The sequence below is a fragment of the Protomyctophum parallelum genome, assembly GCF_964188405.1.
Source record: "Protomyctophum parallelum genome assembly, chromosome: 15".
Classification (NCBI taxonomy): domain Eukaryota; kingdom Metazoa; phylum Chordata; class Actinopteri; order Myctophiformes; family Myctophidae; genus Protomyctophum; species Protomyctophum parallelum.
In genome coordinates, this window is record NC_139710.1 from 22,585,037 (window position 1) to 22,593,558 (window position 8,522).

The following is an 8,522-nucleotide window of genomic DNA, read 5'->3' on the forward strand; positions in this document are numbered from 1 at the left end:
TGACATAAACTTGCTGATCTATAAGCTTTTTTATTATTATTAAATGTGTTGCAGTGCTATTTTAGAAAAGGGAATCGAAAATGGAAAAGATTTTGACAATTTGGATGCCAGGGTAAATGTATAAATAAATATTAAATCGATAAAAATATAGAAGACTACCAGGGGTGGCTGGTTATGGACTAGCTCTGTTCCTTATGTCTGCATTAGAGCTATGGATCAGAGCTAGTTATGGGCTAATGGGGATAGTTTTCTGACTTTGTGTGTGTGTGTGTGTGTGTGTGTGTGTGTGTGTGTGCGTGCGTGCGCGCGCGCGAGTGTGTGAGAGACAGACCGACAGACAGACTCTGTGTGTGTGTGTGCGCGCGCGTGTGTGAGAGACAGACCGACAGACAGACTCTGTGTGTGTGCGCGCGCGTGTGTGAGAGAAGGAGAGAGAGAGGCTGTGTGTGTGTGTTTTGGTCTTATTTTGTATATAAAGTCCATGCTATTCTTGTGTGAGATCCGCAACATGAATCCAGACTCCATGTATTAGTATTGACACCACCAACCAATAATCAAGATAGTAAGAAGAATCTGAATAAGCTGCACTGTAGCAGTTGAACCGATGTTTTGTTGTTGGTACTTGTGTTGTTGTGGAGCATTTGCTAAAGTATCTGGTATGTGATGCAAGGTGAACTATAGCAGATTTATAGACCCCCCCCCCCCCCCAAACATCACCACAAGCCCCCACTTTAACTAAAATAGAAAAGCATCTTTCGAGAGCACAAACAGCCACACGTGGTGAGCTGAATGCTCCCCTTCACAGTAAATATTGGGCTAATTGGAATAGTACGTAATTGTGTCACAGCTGAACTGCAAACCAAGCACACTGGTGTTAAGCCACAGGGACCAGAAGAGCTTCATGGGGTTACACAAGTTCATCTTATCAACATTCTTTCAGTAGAGGAAACAGCTGGACAACATAAGTACATTATCAATTTCCACAATTATCCTGACTTCTGAGTTTGAGCTACATGGATTTTATTTGAACGTGTATTTCACATTCTTTTTACTCTACCCGATGTCATGCGAGTTGCTGTGCCATATTTTGTGAGGATGTTACTTCCATATAGTAGCCTACGGTCTTTATAGCACCGTTCATACGATAGAAGAATGCAACTCAAAGTACTTTTCATTTGCTGTAGCACTTCATTTGCTGATACCAGTGCCAGAAGCCAGCATGTGACCTGGTATAATAAGAGTAATTACACCAATTGGCCTCCACAATCGACACGTTGGATATCTGTCCTAAGGCACAGTGAGATGAACTTCTCGCTGTAATAACCTGCATTTTTCTCCTGACGTCTGTTCAGTTCAGCAGACCCTTTCAGCAGCTCTACTAGAAAGATTAAATGATAATGATAGTGGTATCGGGTTGAGGCAGCGCTGGAATTTCACTGATGGCATACAATACTCTGAACTATAGTCCATGGAAAGGGGCCTGTGGGAGATGGTCTGAAGATAATCTGTTTTTAGGGGATCAAAGAGACTAGCTCTCTCATACAATTCATGAAAATAATAACTGATCTGATGTTATGTAGTTATTTTGAGCAAATGACACTGTCATACATCACAATACAAATTACACTTTGTCATACTAAACTGAAGGTCCTTAGACAAAGATACAAGAGTAGCAACACATACTGTACATGTTGTTTTTGAGTGTTAACACCATGGCACACAGCATGTTGTAAATATGCAATAGCAGATTGTCTATATGAGTTCTTATTTATGAAGGCTGAACTGTAAATCACAGTACAGTGAAACTGGATTATGATGACGTGCACCAATTTCAACAAGCCAGTTCACATTCTAGGAAATGTCTGAAAACAATGTTGCCTGGGGCACATGGCCTGTTTGACCTGTTTGGCACACTGCGAGATTTACTGTCTTTGTGTAGTGTAAAAAAGGATTAGATCCCATCAACATACTTACATTTACAGGTGTTCAATGTCACAGTGTAGTTCAAATGTCCCCTACCAACCAACAGAGTACTGGGGACATGAAACCCTATACCGATAGGGTAGGCTGATTGTGGCCCCAGGGGTGTCCAAAGTGCGGTCCATGGGCCAAATGCAGCCCTGGGACGAATTGTATACGGCCCGCAGCTTCATACCTGAATTGTATTATGGCCCCCTTTGAAAATGGACACCCCTAGGCCCTGTTTCTGATCTTCTGTCGTTTTTAACGTGAACTTGAAAACAAATGCCATATTATGCCCTCGTCTCACACCATGGCTGAAAATGTTTTTCAAGCTACTCAGAACGTCACTGACGTCAAAGAATTTAAACAAGCTTCTGTAAAGTCTTTCAGTACAATGCCAAAATGTGACGTCATTCATTCAGGAATGCTGTGTTAGATTACCATAGGCTTGGATAGTCTGGAGTGGAACTGAATGTAGGGAATGCAAAGCATATCTGGGCCTTCCAAAACTCTGTGGTCTACTGGCTCAAAAACCCAGGGTCACTAAATAGTTAAAGGTTCATCATTTAGGTGCAATCTAAAAAAAAAGAAAAACATAGTATGCACTATGCATCCATCACTGTGCTCATTTTGCTCAAGTCACATTTTGTCTTGTGATTTATCATTATCACAACTGCTGAATCATATATCATATATTATATTGAAACATCATTCCTGAACTAGCCACTGACATTATACTTAACACACACACACACACACACAAAGCTCAGTTATGTCCTGTAGAGGAAACTGAGGAAGGGAGAAACTGCTGACATCAGGGTTGTAAAGTTCCTAAATGTGGTTGTCTGGAGATAGTCACACACTCTGACACTGCTTGATGACACTAGCAGTCTGGAATGTTGCGCATGAACAATGACAACCCTTCACATTAAAATTTATCTTTAATTACATTACAGAGAGGCAGGATTTTGGCCACAAACGGACAGGGTAAACAGACAGTATGATACGGTTCCACATGTTACACCCTAAGTTACAGTAGATTCTTGGAACAGTCATTGCACCCTAATACATATATGTTTTTGTTGGTTTAATTTACAGTGACTTTTAGACTGTGACTAGGTTGTACTTTGTTGTAGGCTACATTGATTGTCTACTCTACATGCAAAAACATTTAGAAACGTAAAATTGATGTTATATTGCAAGGCTTAACTTGAAACAAAGATTCGAGCACTCGTCAGTTGACAGTTCACATTTATCGCGTTCACACTGCACGGTTCCGGCAGGAACAATATCTTCAAAAAGATGACCTGCCCTCTGGTCCTTTTGGGAGCTCTTCTTCCCAGCAGCCATTCCAATATGGGCGTTTCGACCCACATACGGCCTTTTCAGCGTGATTGCAAAGCTGAACTACAGTAGATATAACATGATCGAGTGCCAAGCCGTCTTCTTTCTCCTTTTGAGACATTCCTGCTGAATTTAGCATAACGTACAGAAATATCTCAGGCTTACAATAACATAATTACAACTTCTCTGCCCTGGATGAGTGTTCATATCATATGAGTAGCGAGGAGGGTCAGTCCTCCGGTACCACATCTATATTGTACCCTCAATTGATTGATATTTGCACCGCATATTTGCACTTTTGCACAGCATAATAACAAATAAGCTCTAACAAATACAAGTATTTATTGAGACTTTACAGAATATTTCAATTTGTTTCATGTCTAGCTGAATTGGTCTCTCAGCCCAACACATGATTGGTGAATAGCTAGAGGTAAAGTGCAATATATATAATGTTATGTTTGATTGATTGAATGCTTAAGTTAACATTTATCTGTTGCTGTTGTGTAATTTGTGTGATTGGACTGGACCATAGTATAGAATGGCAGAGCGGGGTTTTGATGTGCTTTTGGGAGGATATTTATGGTGTAGTAGAGTGGATAAGGAATCATTGTAAAGAAGGAACCATTACGTACCTGTGAACTTGTGAAGTTCATGGCGGTTATGTATTTGCATGTTTTTGATATGTCCAGAAGACTAATTGCCTCCATCTAGTATAAAAGTCTTCCAGTGAATATCAGACTGGGTTGTTCTATGGTGCTTCCCTGTCTTCTATGGTGCTTTCTATGGTTCTTTGGTGAATAAATAAACCTTTTGGTTGTTGTACCATACCATGCCTGTATTGTTTTCCAGCTGCTAATTGGGCCAGCTTCAAAACGACCACCAGAGATCAACCCTCCTTGCTACCTGCTATGAGCACTCATCCTAGGCATAGAAGAACTGTGAATGTCCTTTTATTTATAATATATTATTGGTTAAGGCCCTCTCAAGTAAAGTGTTACCCGTTTTGAATCATTCAGGTCATTCAAAGTGCATTCTCTGCCACAAAGACTATATGCAACAGCAAAATAAAGCCTGCCATGCTGGTACAGCAAAACTGACATACACGTGAAGACGTTTATGATGGCATTGTGTAGTGTAGCCAGCAGTCTTCTACCCAGAGACGGGACAAACCCCGACCCCCAGACCCCCAATACAAGCAAATCTGACTTTTCCGTGCGTTGGGTTTGCTCAGGGTAGTCTCAATGACCCATTGACCAGAGCTAGGGTCTTATGTGAGCTTTACACAAGTGCACAAACATACAGTAACAGGCTATACAGCAGCACCTGAGCCACGGCGACCAACAAGGCCTGGACAAGTGCCCAGTCCATGAGCGCTTGACTCACTGCTGAGGAAATGACAGCAGGTTCACATGAGTTTACAGTCGGCTCTTTGCAATGTTAAAAAAAAAACTCCAGAGATCTGCAAGTCATGTGACTGAGCCGGTGAAGCAGATGTTTAGGCTCCTGTATCTGGCCACAGTATTTCTATACAGAAATGACAAACAAACACATTTATAGGCAAGACAGTTATGTTGTTTTGACCCGTTTCATTTCTGTTTTATGAGTTTAAGCCCTAAATCCTAAGTAGACATGTATCATGAATGTTCATTTCAAGTTAATGACAAGTATGCACCTGACTCTCTTGAAGAGATGTTCTTCAGTCCATAATCTCCACATATTGTGAAATGTCTTTCAAACTGGCTAGAAAATACAACTTGCCCGTTTAGATTTGATAGTTTAGCCGTTCTTTACCTTCTGACCACACAAAGTTTATTTCTAAAACAAGAAACGGTCACCAAATGGACATAACTATTATGACTAATGTCATTAAGGGAATGTCATTAAACCCCACTCATTATGTTACAAAGAGGGAAGTGGACTCTTCTTCCCTGGTTGTTTATTGTAATCAGAGCTGTACACAAAACTGTCCCAAATCTGGTAGGGGGGATGGGAGAACCCACACACGCTCCCGAATACAAAGACAAAAAAATGGGTGTTTGTGTGTGGGTGTGTCTTGGAAAGCAGCCAGTGGACGCGGAGGGGAGGGGGGCAGTCAGCATTTTTCAGGCAACATGAATGAGGCCCTGCCAGAGAGAGTTTCCTGTGTGAGGGCTATAAAAACAAAAACCCAGGCTACAGAATGCTTCGTGCTCCCACATTCCAGAAGCAGAACCTGCTGCCAGGTACAGCCACAGACGCTGACCCCCCTATACCCACCCCCCACACTTCCAGAGAGGGAGAATATACACACAAGTCCCTATAGAATTAACTGGTTGAATAAAAACCACAGCATCACTGGAAGTCTGGAAGGTTTACTTTTTGTAAATAAAAGACTAACAAAACAATCTAACTTTACAAACAGATGATTGTGTACAAAGGGATTAGAAGAACATGACCATTGGTCTTCTGTTCGTAATCAATGATCTGGATCTGGACCTTTAATGTATGTACCGTATAATCAAGAAAGAGAACAGAAATTGGCTTTTGAGTGAGGTGCTTCCAGGAAGAGTGCATTATCTTTATTTGTCCTTTTGACAGCACCACACACAAATGTCAATCCATTAGTTACAGTAGGGGTAAAATGATTAATAGGTTGTTCCCCCAATCCAGTTGATATTTAAAAAAGGAAATAGTTCAGTTATGAAGACAATCATTTGCAAAGTGCAGTCCTGCTCAGATAGAACATAACCCAGTGGCTGTAGATAAAACATTTATAAGTAAGCGTAGCGGGACGAACAGGGTAGATCATTCTATTATGATTCCAAAAACACTGACTCTGGGGTGTAGCAGGATGTTGCTCTCAACCCACCCATACGTCAAACCCAATGACAACATCCTCGCAGCATGCAATTCTGCTAGTTCAACTCTTACTAGTAAACTAACAAACTCCCACGTAATTTCTTCAATTAAACCAAAAGTCAAATGTGTGTTAGCTAATAGACTCACTTGGTGATTATACCAAGCACTTGTTTTATAACCTGGGGTGTGGCGTTAAACTCTTCCGCGTCTTGTTCTGGGTGGTGGCACTCTGGGAATGGGCGGTGGGCAATACTGCCGCTTCCATCATTTCGAACCACTCTGCTTGGGTCAACAGATGACCTCATGGGAGCTGCCGCCGACCCACTTGTTTTGGCTTGTGGACCGTGGCACTTGTCAAGCTTCCAAGAACTGTTTGTGAGAACAGTAGGTTTGGGAGAACAAATTCATACAATGGAACAAGGATTGGACGTACATTAAATGTGAGGGAAGAGGCTGGCGGAATAGTGTTTAGGCCAGTTAAACACTGGGCTGGGTTGGTAAGGCAATCTGGTGGTTAGGTGACACATAACTATTATCACATCATCTACCTGTTCCACGAGCACTGGTTCTGGCTGCTGTGATTGATTAACTTTGTTATAGGCCTACAACAGAGTCGAATGCAGAGAATAGGTGGTCTGCAAGCTCACGTCATGATTAGTCACTTAATTTATTTACACCTGGGTGTAAATTTCCTTAGTGAATCGGATGGGAGCTTATGCCAGGATATCCACTGTCTCTTTATCGCTTTATTTTAATGAGGTTTCTGTTTAAAGGTATATTCAGTGATTTCACTCAAAAAACCTTAGGTTTCGTTTTTGGCTGTGGGACCCAGCCTTTCGTCCAATCAGGATAGAGAGTCAAAAACGAAACCTAAGGTTTTTTGACCCCCAGGGGTTAACTGGGGACAGGGAGGAACTCCTTATATGGCCAGCACACTCTATAGTAGGGAGGATTATCACAACAAAACAAAAAAATAAGTGATATTTGAATTAAGTGAAATCACTGAATATACCTTTAATTTTGTCAAGCCTCTGGCAAAGTCGTTGAGGCCACTTTTCCACAGGGCTTGAACCTGTTCTGTTTTTGGTTCAAAATTAGGCTGGGAAAAAACCCAGCCTAATTTTGAACCAAATGAAAACCCAAAATCCCTAAAAAGTTGATTTGGAAACTGGAACTAAAAAAATACTTCTTCTTGACTTGAAGTGCAGGGAACCAAAGAGAAGAACGGAACCAGTTCTAGAACAAAAGTTATTTTGGTGGAAAAGGGGCCTGATAAGCAGTGGCACAGACAGTTCCACATTGCTAACAAGTGGAACAGTGGTAGCAGTAATGGGAAGAGTCCTTTGTGGCAAGGGTGAGGAGAGTGGTTCCCATTACACAGTAGCCTACATGGATTTAAACGCCGGAATTGAGGATGGAGGGTGGGGGCTGTCTGCGGCCTTGTGCAGGATGAACAAAGAACAGCAAGGTATTTTCAGTTTGAGAGGCAACATTGCGATATAAAAATGAAATCAACCTAAAAAAGAAAAATCACATAGCTAGTAGTTAGCTACTGAAAAAACAGGACATACAGACAGACAGACAGACAGACACACAGACACACACACACAGACACACACAACACAACACACACACACACACACACACACACACACACACACACACACACACACATACTTACATACACACATAGCCGCAATTTGCAACTCTAGATTTTTTTACAATGGGTTGAATCTAGAGTTGCAACAAGCTCCATCCACTTCCTATTCATCTTTTTTGGTTTGTGATCTGCTTGTCTTAAATTACGTTAAACTCACCAACATTGCAGCTGCAGTCCAAGCTTGAATTATCCTCTTTCAATCTGGCGAGCTTGTTTTTCATAAAAGTCCCCCGTAGACATGTTATGAGCTACTTTCTGTCCAAAATATTCCAAGAGTGACATTTCCGAGCCGCCATTTTTGTATTTTTGCAACGTGCCGTAAAACAAGACGTGAGGGGGAGCGCTTGTTTAATAGAATCTTACCTGCGCAGGTAAGACACCCAAAGAAGAGGCAGACACAGTGCGACGCCCCATCACACACAGCCTTCTATTAAACAAGCGCTCCCCCTCACGTCTTGTTTTACGGCACGTTGCAAAAATACAAAATGGCGGCTCGGAAATGTCACTCTTGGAATATTTTGGACAGAAAGTAGCTCATAACATGTCTAGGGGGGATTTTTATGAAAAACAAGCTTGGCAGATTGAAAGAAGATAATTCAAGCTTGGAGTGCAGCTGCAATGTTGGTGAGTTTAACGTCATTTAAGACAAGCAGATCACAAACCAAAAAAAGATGAATAGGAAGTGGATGGAGCTTGTTGCAACTCTAGATTCAACCCA